We start from the raw sequence: 17,378 nt of genomic DNA on the forward strand, positions 1-17,378 counted from the left end.
CATCCCAAGCAACTTTTCACCAAAAATCTCATCATACCTCTTGGACAACAAAGTGAACTAGGTTTTTACTTTACACAATTCTACATTTCGATCGACACCTTTAGAATTTCATAATAATCTACCTCTGCGACAACAATTCTGGGATTAGTCCAGTCAACGTTTTACAAGGACTCTTTGGTGCGAGTAGCGAGCCCGTAGCTAGCTAGGCATCGGTGAAGTCAACAGACCCCAATATCACTCTTTGTGGATTTAGACTGTCTTTGTTAGTCTTCTATTCATCCTTTCGTATCCATTTCACCTCTCTCCCTATTCTTGGCGACTCCTTCAGATGCCTCCACTCTCATTTATCGTTTCCTTTCCTCTCTTTTGTTTAAACGTGTTCATTCTCTAGCCACCCTCGTCCCTATAATGCTCTTTGGTTTCATTGTATGCCCCTCCCAGACTCTCAATTCTATTCATTTCAACAAAAAACAGCCCCGACCTGTTTCTTCAATTACCTAACCAACCTTGCTATGCAACTTATATACCACGACTGTACTTTTTTTTTTTTAATGCTTTTGCACTGATTTTTTACCTTATATTGCACGTACAGCACCCGAATTAAATGGGTATAATCAGTTACAAAAAATAAATACGAGACCGCAGAGAGACTGTCTCGAGTTTCCTTCTGAACAGTATATAGCAGTGATAGGTAACTCAGATGGTAAAGACTTCTTTTGCATCGGCGCAGTAAAAAAAAAAAAAAAAAAAAAGAGTTTGCCCCCTTCTTGCTTATATGTGGAATGTGAAGGAACACCCTTTCTGATTAGCATACTGTTTAGGCTGGGTAGCACATGGATAGGTATCTTCTCCAAGAGACTGCTCTTAGAACCAAGTATCTGCTTCAAACGATAGCATTTACCATATGTACAGCTGGAGAAGGCATGCCGTCCCTTTTATATCAAGGCCTACGAGACAGCGCAACTGCCTGGTTTGCTGAAGACATCTTGGGGACATTCAGAAAGCTTCCCTGGGAATGTGTTCCGCCCATTGCTTACCAGTGGCTTTGTGGTTTGTAACTCACACTTGCTGGCTTTCTATTTGATGGCTTTGTTTGAGGTCGTCCAGTTTGAGTTCGACCCTCCCAAAGGAGGGAAGGCTTCTCACACTACTTCTCCTTGTATTCTTTCAAAAGGGCTTATTTCTGTAAACAGGACTGTAAATCTTGTTCTTATTTTGTTACATTTGCTGTACATTCAACCAGTCCGGTGCATCGGATGGCTGGGAGCCATCCAGTGCCACGGTGCTCGTGTACTTAGGACTGAATGAACTCTCTCTAGTGCGGCGACAAGAGGGATTTCCTACTCAAAGAAACAGCCTTAAGAGCTGAAGGGAGCGCTTCCCCAGCTCCCGAGGCTGTTTCTTTGTTTTCAGTGAAATGACGATCAGCGCGCTGATGTCATTTAGCTGAAAATAAAAGTGAAATGCGCCGATCAGTTCATTTCACTTTCGCTGCATTGGGGCTCGTGGGTCTTGCTCAGCCGCTCTAGCACCAATGCAGATGGGAGAATCTCCCCCTTCCATGGTGGATTCCTGCTTGGGGATAACCACAGGAGGGCGATCCCCAAACAGGAATCCACCACTAGACACTAGGGAGGGGGTAGCGGCCCCTTAGGCAAGGGCTTTTGCTCCCCCTGGGGTGAAGATGGGTATGATTACCCCAATCTGGCCCCCGGGGGCAGAAAGTTCACTGGGCACCAGGTATTGTTTTTTTATTTTATAAATGAGGGGTGTAGATGGGTATGATTACCCCAATCTGCCCCCTGGGGGCAGAGAGCTCACCGGGCACCAGGGACTGTTTTTTATTTTATAAATGAGGGGTGAGGGCTGCCCATAATGGGCATGGCCATGTCCCCCCCCCCCCCAACCCAAAATAAATGGGGCTGAAGTCTTTCTGACCCCCTAAGGGGTCGATGGGGGCAATAGACCCAGATCTGCACACCCCTCCTACCCAGGGGCCAGAAAGCCCACTAGGCACCGGGGACTTTTTAAAAAGAAAAGTCAAGTGGGGTGGGGGTGCCCATATTCGGCCCGGTAATGCCCCCCCCCCCCCCCCCCCAAAACAAAATGGGCAGTCTTTCAGCCCTCTCACACTCTAGGGGCAAGTGGGATAATTTCCCCCAATCTGGCCCCTGGGGGGTGGGGTGGGGGGCAGAAAGCCCACTAGACAACAGGGAATCTTTTTTTGAATAAAGAGGGTAAGGGCTGCCCACCACCATGGGGATGGTTATGCCTCCACTGTAACTAAAGTGGGCAATAGTCTTTCTTCTCCCACTCCCGACTAAAGCATATCATCCCAATGGCAAGCAAGAGGACATATGACTCCCTTGGATGTTGATTTTATATATAGGCCAGGAGAGCTTGGCTAACTCCCAATATAGTCCCACTCACAATGGTGAATGGCTGCACTTTTGGGGCTTGGGTAGGCTGCCGCCTGGAAAAACCTACCAAAGCCAGACACTTCTGAAATCTAGACATCTGTGGGAGTCCAGGGTGGAGTTTTCACATGCACCCACACTGTTTCCTTACCCACAATGCCCTGCAAACCTTTAACTTCGCCTCATGTTACGCATTTTACATACATTTCTGTGATCGAAACTTTCAGAATCCACAAAACCCCCTACCACCCAACATTGCTCCATCTATACGGATAAAAACGTAGCCCCACTTGTGCTGCTGGGCCTAATGCCAGCAACAAGAACAGATCCAACTGTGGTCAATAGGAGTCTCCACGCAAGAGCTCTCATTGTCCTTGGTTTGATCTGTTCCTGTCGGAGCACTAGGCCCAGCCACACAAGTAGGGTAGCATTTTTATTGGCACAGGTGGGGCAATGTTTGGTCGTGGGAATTTTATGGATTCCTGCTCTATGATGCTGCATTGTACACTGCAGAATTCTACGTCACAGTACTCTAACACTCTACTCCACTGCACCCTGCACCACCATACTCTGCAGCACTGTACGCCAATCTACTCTACTCTGCACTACTGCATCCTATGCCAATGCACTCTACCCCCCTGCACTCTACGTCACTCTACTCTGCATCCCTCCACTGTACGCCAACGTAGTCCCTCTTGCATTTGAATTCAAGCATAGCATTCGAGACAGAAAGATACATCCTAACAGCACTTCACTCTACACGCCACTATACTCTGTGCACCACTGTACTCTATGCCACTCTATTCTACACCACTACAATCTACAATGCAACACTAATCTACACTCCTGCATTGTACAGCGCTGAATTCTATGCTGTTGCACTCTATATTACTATACTCTGCAGCACTCTACGCCCAGTATACTCTAATCTAAGTCACTCCACTATATGCCCCTCCACTCTATGGCACTCTGCTCCACTCTTCACCATTCCACTCTACAACACTCCAGTCGACCGCCACGCCAATAACTTTTAGCCATTCTGAACAGCAGCCACGCTGGTTTACAATATGGCTAAACATATAGTCAAAATCAACAGCTCTTGCATAGGCGGGACCTAATTGTTTTGCCAATACTTGTTTTTTCTTACACTTCTTGGCCTCTAGTCTGATGGTTGCTGGGAGCCACCAGAGAGGCTGAGCATGTTGCCCAGATAGGCGGGGGGGCTCATCAGGTCAGCTTTTTTTATAGGGGTGGGTGAAAAATTTTACTCCGCCGACGTAGTTCAGAGTTTTGCCCACTCCCCATTCTGCTTGAAGTGCAGAGATCTGGCAAGTCTATCTTGGCGCCTGCCTCACCCACGTTAAGCTGGCATGCGAGAATTTGCATCCCCCTCGCACAATTTTCAGGTGTTAGAACACCCCCTTGCGAGATTTCTCAACACAGGAAGTCACAGCAGGTAGCGCCAGATAGTGTTGAGAAAGCTGCAGCTCGAGTAGAAAATCTACTTGAGTAGTAGATAGCAGCAGCGCCCCCTGGTGTGCCGCGTAGTGCCGTACATGCTGATTTTAATGCACAGAACAAGTTCCTGCCGCAAAAAGTAAGCACTACATACCAAATTCCACCGGCTGGTGGAACTCTGCAGAATCTTGCAGAGTTTTTATGTAACAACCCCACAGAATAAAACTCTGCGACTTTCACCCAGGCCTACTTGTTTAGTGATGCAGGTGGATTTAAAGATAGTGTAGACCATCTAGGTGAGGCTGTTGCAGTTGTATTTTTTCAGGCCGTGGCAGAGATCTGCGGCAGCATGCAGGGTTAGCTAAATAGGTCCACAACTTGCTGGGTCCACAAATCAGCTATGCATTTTGTTTAAGCAAAAGACTGATGGAAGCATACCAAAACTTCACAAAAAGGATCTTCAGAGAAAGCATTTAAACTGAGCCATTAAACTTTGAAGAGTGATCGAAAAATGATTGCATTTTTATAAAAAACATATTAGCAGCAGAAACCGTCAATTCATTAACAATCATAAATGCTTCTTCTCACTGCAGAATGTGATCTCAGCATTATAGGTCCCTTGTATGAGAAGTGTCCTGACATGTTTACGAAGTTCGTATGGTATGTGCAAGATATGCACAGATCTTTTTCATGTCCAGTTCAGGGCAGAGCCCTGGAGAGAACCAGGGAGCGGGCTGCTTTTTAAATACATTTTCAGCTTACCTTTGGTGGGGGAGGAGGAGGGAATGCATTAATTGGGGCTGGGTAAAACAGGAAGAGAAAGGGGAGGAGGAGGGAGTGCATTATTTAGGCAGGGGTGGCTCCTCCCTTAGGACGGAGGAGCGTCACCCTCCCTTCCCCCACCAAGCAGCAGAAGCTGCAAAACCTTTAACATACATACCAATAATAAACCTGGTTAAAGGGGCGGGGTCACTGGGGTGAGAAGCAGTGAGGGGAGTGCAGTGTGCACTCCCCTCAGTGCGCATGTATTTTTGGCCGGCCGTCTCGGGCCGGTCAAACACACATGCACAGTAGGCTCTCTCCAGCCTGGTTGTTCTCCCGACTGTGTTGCTGGGCTGGAGAGAGCTTGCACAAGCTCCCAGTCTACCTGGGAACGACCGGGCTTGTCGCTCCCAGCCAATCTTGATGCTGCTCTGAGCAGCATCAGAATTGGCCGCAGGGCAGGTTGGGAGCCTGTACCTGCAGAAACGAGGGGAAAAAAGAGGAGCAACACGGCTGATCCATATAAGTTTTTAAAAAAATTTTTTTTTTTTAAACTACATTTTAGACGTTCACACCTCCATGTGCAATTCGGGTGGTGATTGGAGCCCACTGAGTAGCTGTGGTGAGCCTTCTCCAGCAATGAACGTAATACCATCATCCATGTCACCTTCGCAAAGAGATAGGCGTAGACATAGCCCTGCATTGAGATTCTTGAAAAAAATATTAAGTCTGGAGTCCCAGTCGAAAGAAAATTGTCCCTGAATTCATCACTGCTTTACGTCCTGGATTTTAGGTTTTGTATGTTCACCCAGGGTTTATTTATCACTAAACCAGGCACTGGGATAAATGGAAAAAGTTGTTGATGTGCAAATTAAATTAAAGTCAACCTGATCCCAACTGCTGCTGCACAATGCAATCTATATTTTTGTTGTTGACTAAATTAAAATACTGCCTCACAAGTAATAGTTAAACAGTTGTTGCTCTTTAGTTGCACTATGAAAAATATTTTTGTCCTACTTAATGGATTGCATTTTGCTAGAAATGGGGTCTCGAGTTGGCAGTGGTTTGCACCCTGTCCTAAGTAGGGATCCTCACTGTAGTCGGTGTAACGGCGTCACACAGATAGGATAACCCCTGCTTACCCCCTTGGTAGCTTGGCACGAGCAGTCAGGCTTATAGCAGAGGCAATGTGTAAAGTGTGTATATACACACACACACACACACCCACACCCACACAAAAAACACTACAAACTGATTCCCCACCAGTTTAGAAAAATAGTCAAAATTTATCGGAGTAAAATAAGACCAAAACGATAAAAATCCAGCATACACAAGTAAAAGATATCAATTTTAAAGGTTGAAAGGAGTCCTAATCTATAGAAATCAAAGATTGTATTGTTTTAGCACAAAGTACCTGGGATGTGTCAAAAAACAAAGACGATGCAGGCCACAGGGGATGTGAGGCATCGAAAGGCGAAGCGATGCATCAGTTCCTTACTGCGCAGGAGAGATAATGTGTCAATTCTTTCCTAGCAGGAGAGGCGATATGTTGGTTCCTTATGGGTAGGGAGAGGATGTGTTAATTCTTTCCTCGCAGGAAAGGTTAAGGGTTGATTTCCAGACCCGCAGCCTTGGTTCCTTACTGAGATGTAAGGTCGATAAGAAATTGATGCTCCGGAGACTATGTGGGGAAAATCCAGACGCGGTGTGTTGATGGAGCGCAGTGAAACAGGTGCTGCGTCAATTCTGCAGCCGCAAGACAGGTGCTGTGTCGATTTTTCTGCTGTGGCACGCCAGAGTGCTGATTTTCTCCTTCCGGTCACCAGCTTACACTTCCAAGGGCCCAGAGACTGGAGTTGGCACCACTTGGCAAGTCAGGACTCTCAGCAGAAAAGCCCAGACACTGGCAGAGGAAGTCTTTGATGTCCCTGAGACTATTTAACAGGAGGCAAACTCAGTTCAAGCCCTTGGAGAACTCTCGAAAGCAGGATGTAAAAAGCAAAGTCCAGTTCTTTCACTCCAATGACACAAGCAGCAGGCCAGTACAACAAAGTAACAGGCAGAATGGCAGTCCCTCCTACAGCATCCAGCTTTTTTTCCTGGCAGAATGCCCTCAGTCCAGGAGTGTTCAGACTATGTGGTGTCAGAGGTCCATTATTTATACCCTTTTCTGCCTTTCAAGTAGGCAGACTTCAAAGAGAAGTCTTTGTAGTGCACAATACCCAGCCTTTCCCTGCTCTGGAACCAGAAACACTCCAGGGTGTTGGAGACTGCTTTGTGTGATGACGGGCACAGCCCTAGTCAGATGCAAGTATCGGCTTCTCCCACCACTCAAGCTCAAGAAGACCCATCAGGAAATGCAGGGCACACCTCAGCTCCTTTTCTGTGACTGTCTAGAGTGCATTCACAAACAGCCCAACTGTCATCTGGACCCAGATGTGTATTCCACAGACAGGGAGAGGCACAGAATGTTAAGCATGAAAACGTCCACTTTCTCAAAGTGGCATTTTCAAACCTACAAATCAAAACCAACTTCACCAAAAGATGTATTTTTAAATTGTGAGTTCAGAGACCCCAAACTTCACATTTGAATCTGTTCCCAATAAAAATTTACACTTAAAAGATATTTAAAGGCAATCCCCATGTTACTGTATGGGAGAGATAGGCCTTGCAATAGTGAAAAACGAGTTTAGCAGAATTTCACTATCCAGACATGTAAACCACACCAGTACATGTCCTACCTTTTAAATACACTGCACCCTGCCCATGGGGCTGCCTTGGGCCTACTTTAGGGGTGACTTACATGTAGTAAAAGGGAAGATTTCGGCCTGTCAAGACAAGTGAAATGGTAGTTTAAAACTGTAGGGCTACTCATGTGGGTGGCACAATCAGGTCTGCAGGCCCACTAGTAGCATTTGATTTACAGGCCCTGGGTTCACAGAGTGCACTTTACTAGGCACTTGCTAGTATATCAGATACACCAATCATGGAGAAACCGATCACCAATACAATTTAGACAGACAGCATATGCACTTTAGCACTGGTTAACAGTGGTTAATTGCCAAGAGTTCTAAAGCCAACGAAAACAGGTCAGAAAAACATGAGGATAGCCTGCAGAAACAGCAAGGTCCAACACATTTTATATCTCTGAAGGCTCAATGGCTGGATTGGCCCTGCCAGAAAACAGCTTCACCCTAACCCAACCAATTTCATAAGAATATTTAGTATTTTAGCCTTTCTCAAATTGAGGCTAGCTGAACCTTTAGCCACCCCACTGGTTTCACAAACCTCCTAAAACCCTCCTAATAAGCTGTCACATAGCATATGGTACAGGCTGGAGCCAGGTACACCTGCGTCGCTTAGTAAATACTTTCATGTTCTATAGAAAACACTTGATAACCCCCGGGGAAAGGCCTGTGCTACAGTAATGCCTCCATTGAAATAATTTAAAGTACATTATTTAAGCGATAAAAGCAAAAGTACTAAAGAAATGCCTCTCAAATTGTTGTCACTTCAGCTGTGACTCACAGGCACTCTTGTCCAGGAGACAGCAGAATTGTATGAGAGTTTTGATTAAGAAAAAAGGTAAAAAGCTTTTAATTCCGTATTTTGAGATAAAACAAATAAATTAATTATTAGCTTTATAATAGCTTGCATTTGTAAATGTGGTGTTATGATTCATTTGTGATATATGTTATTATGGCACACTGACATCCTATCAAATTAACGTGTTGGAAAAACGTAATAAAGTTAAATAAAAAATAAACACTGGAGATTTAGAAAGGGTGGAAGGGCAAAAGAAGGACCTGAACTCTGTGAAATGAAAAAAAGGAGTAAATTAGACATGGGGCGAGGTAGCCTCTCAGCTCGACTGCTCCCATATCAATACTCCTAGGGTGTAATGCAGCAGTAATTACTGACGATCTGTGGTGGAGGTGGCAGAGAAACGGGGATGCTGAAGGGGGAAGAAAGTGCCATGCAAGAGTGTAGCTAACAGCCATGACGGGAGAGGAGGCGGGGTGCCTGTACGGGAGGCTAGCGGTGGGTGCAGCAGCAGGCAAACAATGTTGAGGAAGCAATCATTATCAGTGAAGCAAATAGAAAATAAAGTATCAAAAACATCATGAGGGGGGTAGAAGAAGAAGAACAAACAAGCACCCTCAGAAGACTGTGCCTGACATTTGACCTAGGTCTTTGAACGCACAGCAAATGTGATGAGATAAGAAAAGATGTAAAGGCCTGTTTGTTACAGAAAACAAGTTTGTGGAAGGATTCTGTAAACATGGCTTTTGGCATTGGGAAAGATTAACTCGAGCTGGGGGGCCAAATCAAATAAAGTCAACAAATGGGAAGCCAGAAAACATAGTTGCAAAAACCGCAAAGTCAATGGCAAGCGAAGGACAGAATGCATTCCCAGGTCAAATTTGAAACTCACAAGATGTTTTTCGCATAACAGACAGCTGTGCTGGCTGCATCCTAAAAAGGAGCACAATGTTCCCTTCTTTGAATGCAAGATAGTCGAGCAGGTTGCAATGCTGAGACTAGAGGCGAAATCATCTTAGAAATATAGCGCATTGATTATGGCAGTATACCACTGAGCCTCATCTAGACCAAGTGCTGCACCATTTGCAAACCTGTGGCATGCGTCACATGTGGAAGAACATCGCCCACACATTTGGAAAATATAACCAGGTGTCAGTGCAAAGAAAGGACAACGCAGTCGAGGAACAGTACCCATCAGTAAAAGCGCACCTGAAACGTGAACCTGCACGTACATGCAATCAGTACTGAAGAGGGGAAAACCTTAGCAGATGGCATTTGTTCTGGCACACAGGCAGCACCATCTCGGTCTCTAGTGATTTGCAGCTCTGAGTTCTGCCACCGGAGAACAGGCTATTCAACAAATAGTGTTGGACAGAGGGTGGGTTAATATTTTACTCCCCAAACAGAATCTGGTGAAGTTCATGATTTTCGCACTTCTTTCCTAATTATGCCTCTGGTGACTTTTTTCCCTTGCAAAAACTCTCCCACTCAAATTGTGCAGCACAAAACCGAAGCATATTGCTGCAAAATAAACCATAAAATTGTATTTCGCTGTTTTTTCATCAAGTAAAAGCTGATTTTTTTTTAATGTAGTTCACAAAGTTTTGTATATAGCTTCCAAAAGCATGGGGAAGGCTCATCCTGTAATTTTACACAGCTCTATAACCCACCCAGATGCACAACTGCCTTCATCCACCCATGGATGGTAGATTGTGTGCCGTACGGATATCTCATTAATATACTGTCACACATGAAATGGGACTCAGATTTCTCCCCCCCCCCCCGAAACTTCACATGACCTTGGAAATGACTATTATGTGTACACTCTGTGCCCAGAGGAAAGTCCCCTTCCTGTGGCAGAATACTGGCCTCTACTGCAGTGGTTCCCAACCTTTTGACTTCTATTTATTGTTACTGGAACCCAGGGACCTCCACTGAATTATTACTTAAGACTGGGGACCTTATTTAATTTTCTAAGCAGTCGTGGACCCCCTGAGGAAGGTTTGCAAACCCCCAGCAGTTCTCGGACCACAGGTTGGGATCCACTGCTCTAGTGTATTACAATGCTGCCTAATGGGGCCGCTCCCACGTGAATCTGTCACATACTGGGAGTGGCACCTTAGCATAACTAAAAGTGTGGCTTCCCCTCGCCTTTTTGAGAACCAAAGGCGCCCAAAGGCCCCTTGCACTATGCGGTGCAATACAAAAACATAATAACCAGTGGAAGAGTAAAGCTGAACATTCCTTAAACTTGTGGAATCTAGCTGCCGACTATGGCAAGTCAGCCCTCAGATATAGCCTAATGTAATATGCAGCTGTAGAGAAAAACATCATCAACCCCTTAGTTTTCGGACATTACTGTTGAGCAAATACAACAGAAAAAAGAAATAATTTGTGTTCGGGATTTTAATAAGGGACTGCAGACAACATTTTTTCCATAGCTTGTCTGATTAAGAAGTGGTAAATATGACCTTTTATCCACAGTACATAGCCCATTGTGTTACCAAGACATGATTACTAATAGATGAAACATACAGAATGGACATAGGTGTAAGGTTATTTTTTTTACTTCCCTCAGAAGTGAAGCATGCTGCGGATTGTGGATGCACAAGTTAACAGAGTGCACCTCCTGCTTCCACATCCTATGCATGCTGCAAAAGACTTTCTAATGGCTGCATCAGAGCACCAGACAGACCGTCACACAAGCACTCATTACCAGTAGGTTGGACTACGGCTACAATGTACGCCGGAATCTCCAGACAACTCCTACATAGTACTTGTCCTCCTACGCCCCACCCACATCACAATGCACCTCAGGAAGCAGCCACACTGGCTCCCCCTTCACAAGCGCAGCTAATTCAAACTTCTCACGCACACATACAACAAAGCCCTACACAACACAGGACCCTAATAGTTGAACAGCTGCATATACTTTCACAAACCCACAAGACACTTATGCTCTGCCTCACTCTCACTTGCACACACTCACCACCTCCGCAAAAGTGGCGGTCGCTCGTTCTCGCACATCGCACTCAGAACATGGAACAACCCCCCTAGAGAACCTTCTCCTCACTTCTTGAGTTCTGCACGAAACTGAAGACCGGGCTCTTTGTATAAGCATCTTGGTGACCACACATCTGCCCAAGCACCTGGATAACCTGTCAGGTGATTAGTGCGCTACACAAATAAACTTATCAACATGCAGCACACCACACAAAACATTAAACACAAAACATATCATAACAAAGAACTTATAACACAAAACATAACACTCCACACAAAACAATGCAGCATAAACATAACACACCACACAACGTAAAACACCACACAACTTAAGGCTATACTTTCTTCTTTATGAAGATCACTTCCGTGCTTACTCACTGTATAACTTAGTGTTCCACATCAATTACCTCATGGCAGCAGATACAACATGGGTTAGGAATGCAGAGACTCATGGGAGAGGAATGACTGAGTGAAGTGCCTAGGGAGATCTGGAACACACATCTGAGCAGTATGGGAGGGATCCTTTTAAGAGTAACTTCTAAAGGTGGGAAGCCAGCCAGAACAGAGTAAGAGAAAAAAAACTGCGCTTAGAAAGCAACGGGTATGACTTCATGCCCTGCCTCCCAAAAGACAATTGAATTTGAATTTGGCTTCCGGCAGAGTCAGGTTTGAACGTTTGACCCTGGTGACCAAATTGAGAAAGACAGGTAACATTTCTGGAGAATATCAGGGGCTCTCAGAGTTTACTACTTTCAGTGGCTACACCAGGCTAGTAAAATATGCCCTACCGAGTAAGGTTTATAGGTTTGAATAAGTGGCAAACACAATTAAAATAAAACCTGGACAGACACCCGCAGAGATCTTTGTTCTAAAGTATCATAATGAAATGTTAATAAAGAGTACCGGGTAACAAACAAGCACTGGCAAAGGTAAATGGTCTGAGTTTAATGTGATAACATATGCAACATAAGTACATAATAGAATTAATGTGTTAAAACATGCACGAAATGAAGAACTACTAAAGGCTCCCTCCCTTGCCAGCCGACCTTCTTTTCATTCAGAAACAAAAAGAACATTTAGCGTAGCTGGCTTTCGTTGTTCAAGAAACAAAATGTAAAAGATGATCCAGTTCTGGTAGCACTTAAGAGAAGCCGTCAGGAGGGAAGACTGGGTAGAGGCAAGGACACAGGGATGGGCAGGCACAGGCCAAGAGGTTCATGGGGACAAGGCTAATACATCCAGACCAAACAGGCTTCATGTCACCTCAATCTCAGCCAGTTGTTTCGCTGCCTGACCTATATCACGGACAGGCATTAACCAATGGTGGTTCCCTCTCTGGACGCCACCAAAGTGTTTGATACGTTGGAATGGAGATATACGCAGGCGGCACTAAAACGCATGGGCTTTGATCCAGGGTACATGACCTGGGTGGATCTGCTTTCCATTTGGAGAGGGGGACAAGACCGTGGTGCCTGCTATCCCCAGTGATTTTTGCCCAGGCACTCAAACTATTTGCCTGCTGGGTGAAGAGCAATCCCCCTCGTGCACAAGTTCAGCTGGGATGGCATATGGGAGGACTGCATATCCCTGTACGTGGACAATGTCATATTTTACATATCAGATCCTAAGCTGACCACAGATCTATCAAGTGACTTAAACGGTCTGTTTGTGGTCTATTCCAATTTCCCGGTTAACTGGGATAAGTGGGTCCTGTATCTACTTTCTGGGCGGCTGCAACTAAGAACTCTGAGGCGACCGATCGCCACTGGTGCAGGGGGATTAGAATACATAGGGATCTTACCAGAGACAGAGTTGAATTCTTCAGAAAGAACCTATACGTAATAGGCATATTCTGTAATGATGTTGTGCACTGGTGCAGCCTGCCTCCAATCTCCCTCTTAGGCAGGGCTGCGATGTTAAAGTTGATCACTCTCCCTAAATTCACATATGTACTTCAGAACACTTACTACTGGTACCTGACCCTGTTGTGCGATGAGAAACTGGCTACAATTGCCCTAGGGAAACTGATCAAAAGAGTGTATGGGAAGGAGGGGTGAATGAGGCAGAGGATGAGTTGAAGGAGGGGACCAGTCTCCTCAATGTCCAGGCCTTATGCTGGGCCTCTCAATTAGCCATACTCAAGAAATAACCCTTTGCCCCTCTGGATGAACCCTCCCTGAGAATCAATAGACATGCAATGCGAGATGAGGGCTATCCGGTGGTAATTTATAAGAATGGTGGCCATGCTTCACTTCCACCGCATATGTTGTCAGGGTACCAGTCTTGGGGCCAAGCTTTACAACAATAACAACAACAAAAAACACCTCTATGGGACAGCAACTTACGCCGGGAGGTGGGGACTCTACAGGGGTTTCACCGATTGGATCCGATTAGGATCAGCAAACTAGGGGACATAGGAGGTGATGATGGATCGAAAACTGGAAGACCTATAAAAGGAATTTAACCTGGCTGGTACAAAAGTCCTTAGACTCATGGAGCTGCGCCTGGTGACACAAATCCCTCACAATCCCCCCTTGCTGAAGCATCCCTGCTGGAGGGCAAACGTCTTTCTCATGGGATCATGCAGAAAGCCATATCTCTTATATACTGCACCGTTATAACCAACACCCCAGACTCACTCGTTGACCTTAAGGCTAAATAGAACAAAGATAAGAGTCCCTTCAAAGAAGGGGAATGGGCAGAGGAAGTTGCAACACAACTTCAGACTGGTGCAGCTAAAGATCGTGCATAGGGCTCTCAAGCTTGTTCCTAGTCAGAATCGGTGGGCTTCCTAATTATAACTTCCTGCACAGCTGTGGTCGGAGTGGGACCTTACTATGTACAGTGTGGGAATGCCCGGCATTGAAGACATTCTGAGCTTGGGTAGAGTGCCCCGTCTCAAAGAAGTAACTGGTTTATTGAACTCACTCTCAGCCAAAACTGGTGCACTGGACATATGGGGAGATGTAACCCTGCAACGGTATGCAGTAATCCTATACAAGGAGGGCCTGATGGTTGCCACGACAAATGCAGCCCAACAATGGGACTCTTCAGTCTCGCCAGCCCTGGATCAACGGCAAAAAGACATGAACTGGCGTTCTCTGCATGAGAAGCACATGTATAAGAGTTGTGGTTGGCCAAAAAAAAAGAGAACAGGATATGGCGTCCATGGATCTCTCAATGGCCTGTGCCTTGAACAGATTGAAGCTTTTGATCAGAATGTTTGAGTGAGGGGAGGGAGTTCCTTCAGGCAAAGGACAAACATCGACTGCGATATCCGCATGGATTATATGTGTACTGGACCTATCACTCTGCAGGATGGGACTGTGTGTGGTCTTAGGTTTGGGTTTGAAATCTTTTATAAAAACATTTATAGAAAAAAAAGAAGCTCCCGGGGAAGAGGGAGCGCACAGAAAAGGTTGCAAGAGGCGAAAGGGAGATATGGGACACTTTAGAAGAAGGGAGGCACAGGTAGAAGGGGGCTGTGGAGAAAGAAATAGCAAGAACAGACAGAGAAAACTATACTTGTAAATTAGTCCCTCTTGCATTTCAACTCTAACCTACTGACGAAAAAAACTGGTCAAAAAAGCCCGCTCTAAAATGCTGTAAGCAAAAAGCCTGTGTTACAGCTGAGCTGTCAATTTAGACATGAAACAGAAACAAGCACTAGCAAAGTCAACAGGCCTCAAGAGAGATTTTGGATTTGACAATGTTTTGTAGCTATTATGATGTGCAGCATGGCTAAAACTATTTTTAAAAAGCACTATCTCGCAGCCAGCACCAATGCATTATTTTTTTTTAAAGTCCATTAGCGCTAGTTGAATCACAGCGCTTTCTTACAGGGGCAACAATGTGGACAATAGAAACTAGGTGGGAGTTTCAAGGCACCACAACAGTGGGTGGGTGGAAGGAGCAGGGAAAACCACATGGACAATGGAGGGTGGGTTGAAGAAGTGGGACAGCTACATGGACAATAGTGGGTGGGAAGATCGGCGGCTCCCACACGGACAGCGTGTGTGGGAAGGGCAGGGTTAACCACACGGACAACAGAGGGGCAACTACATGGACAATAGAGGGTGGGTGGTAAGGGCGGGGGCAACTACAAAGACAATGAAGGGTAGGGGCAGCCACATAGACTAAGGACAGTAGGTGGGGAGGGCAACCACACAGCCAACAGAGGGTGGAAGGAGCAGGGTAAGCAAACAGACAACAGAGGGTGGGTAGAGCAAGCAGATGATAGAGTATCAACAGGATGGACAGTGGCAACCACATCGACAAGGGATCAGCCACATGGCCAACAGAGGATGGTCGGGAGGGGCTAGTAGCAAGCAGACAGGCAACGGAGAGTCGACTTTAGGGGCTGGGGCAAGCAAAAGGACAACAGAGGGTTGGGTGGGGTGACTGGGGCAAGCACATGGACAATAAAGGGTCTTGAAGAGGATCACAGAGAGAGGGGAAATGCACAAGGGAGACAGCTGGAAAACATATGCACTTGCATATAGTGCTTCAACAAAATCAATAAGCAGCACCTGAATAATGAGAAGTGGAAGGACATAAGTAATGCATCCATATTCCAGGGGAGGGACAAATCCATTAATAAGAAGGAAGCCTACCAAAACCTGACGAATAGGAAGCAAACAAATAACAATGATAATGAAACCAACCAATGGTGAGCAATAGGCAGGCTCTAAGCCTGTTGTAAGACAACAAAAGGTTTATACGAAATCTAAAAACAAAGTTTAGCACTAAACACGAAGAAGTAAGTTAGGATCTTAGCTCTTCGTGGTCTTTCTGGCAGGCAGATAGATTCCATAAACTTGAGGGTAAACAGTTGATCTGAGGCAGGTCCATATGGATGCTGGCTCCATTTCCTTCTGTGATTAGTTGAAGATGGTCCTCTGCAAGTTTGGCAATGTCATATGACAGGAGATCAGGACAGTATGGCCTGCTATGAGTAAGTGAACTTTGTCTATTGTCTGACCTGCCAACAAAAAATGTCTCTTGGAGCCACTTCATAGAACAAACACCACCTGCAAGGTGCTACCCTGATCTTGCTTTCCCAAGAGGAAGAGCAGAATATTCCAGACCACTGGTCTAAAAACTATGTTGGCATGTTCCTCAGATAAAGCTTAAATCAAACAGATACTCTTATAATATAGCAGACTCAGAAAATCCCTGAGTGATGAACTCAAGTGGGATGCCTTCTTTAAATCTGCACTTACGACTAATGCTACTCCGCTCTCGATCTGTGGAATCAGGGAAGCAGTAATGGTCTTGTTTTGCCACAATCTGTGGTGAAATTGGTTTCTATGTTGAAAATCCATCCAGTGAAGTCTCAAACTTGAGACAGCTTCAGAAAAGAATTAAGCAAGGTTGGCGTGTCTCAGCAAGGGACCACTATCATTCACCATCATGTCCACCCTAGTCTGTGGAGGATCGGTGCAGGATAAGAATATTGGGACAGTGTATGAGGTTTTACACGATACGCACACGGAAGCTGCACACATGGCACATGCTAGTGCCTCTGCAAGGCAATTACATTAATAGTTATAAAACGTCTCGTGAAGGGATCAGTCCAAGGCAAGTTGTTACTGCAGGCCCTGCTCGGCCGCCCCTGCGGGTTGAGTTGATTAATAATTCTAGCATTTCCTGTTATTCAACCTAACTTAACACTATTTCCGGTTTTCATACTTCCTGGGTCTTCTTTTCTTATGTCTTTTCGTATCCTGTCTTTCCGTGTGTACAACTTTTTAAGGGATGCTCTGAAGAGGTCACAGGTCACAGACTCCATCCTCGTTCCCGCCCTTCGCTCAGGTGCCTCTGGGAGCGCCAGCTGCTTCACTTCGTTAGAGTTTTAACACGGCACGATGGTCGTCAGCACGCTTCCCAACATCCCCCATCAAGAAAACGTTCATCTGTAATTGTGCTTTAACAGCGGACACTGTTCACCAGTTGTTTGGTTCTAATGCTGTATTTGCAACGCAAGGCCCGCTGTGGAATGATTCACGTAGAACAGTTTGACCACCGTACAAGCTGCAAGACTTCGGGGAGCCGAGGAAGCATTTCAGGTCTTGTTTGCCCACATCAACAAGTTATCATCCTTTGCTAGATTTCGGTAAACGGAAAAATAAAACACCTCGTCCGAGATGGCCAGGATTATCCTGATATTACCCAATATTTTTTGAGGTCCACTAA

General features: G+C 45.5%; 1 protein-coding gene across 3 annotated transcripts in view; it reads right to left on the reverse strand.

Annotated features, from left to right (window-relative positions):
* Positions 1-17,378, reverse strand: part of ST3GAL5 (ST3 beta-galactoside alpha-2,3-sialyltransferase 5) — a 248,752-nt gene that overhangs the window by 126,364 nt on the left and 105,010 nt on the right. The gene's annotated exons all lie outside the window — the stretch shown is intronic.

Source organism: Pleurodeles waltl, chromosome 1_2 (assembly GCF_031143425.1).
Source record: "Pleurodeles waltl isolate 20211129_DDA chromosome 1_2, aPleWal1.hap1.20221129, whole genome shotgun sequence".
Classification (NCBI taxonomy): Eukaryota; Metazoa; Chordata; class Amphibia; order Caudata; family Salamandridae; genus Pleurodeles; species Pleurodeles waltl.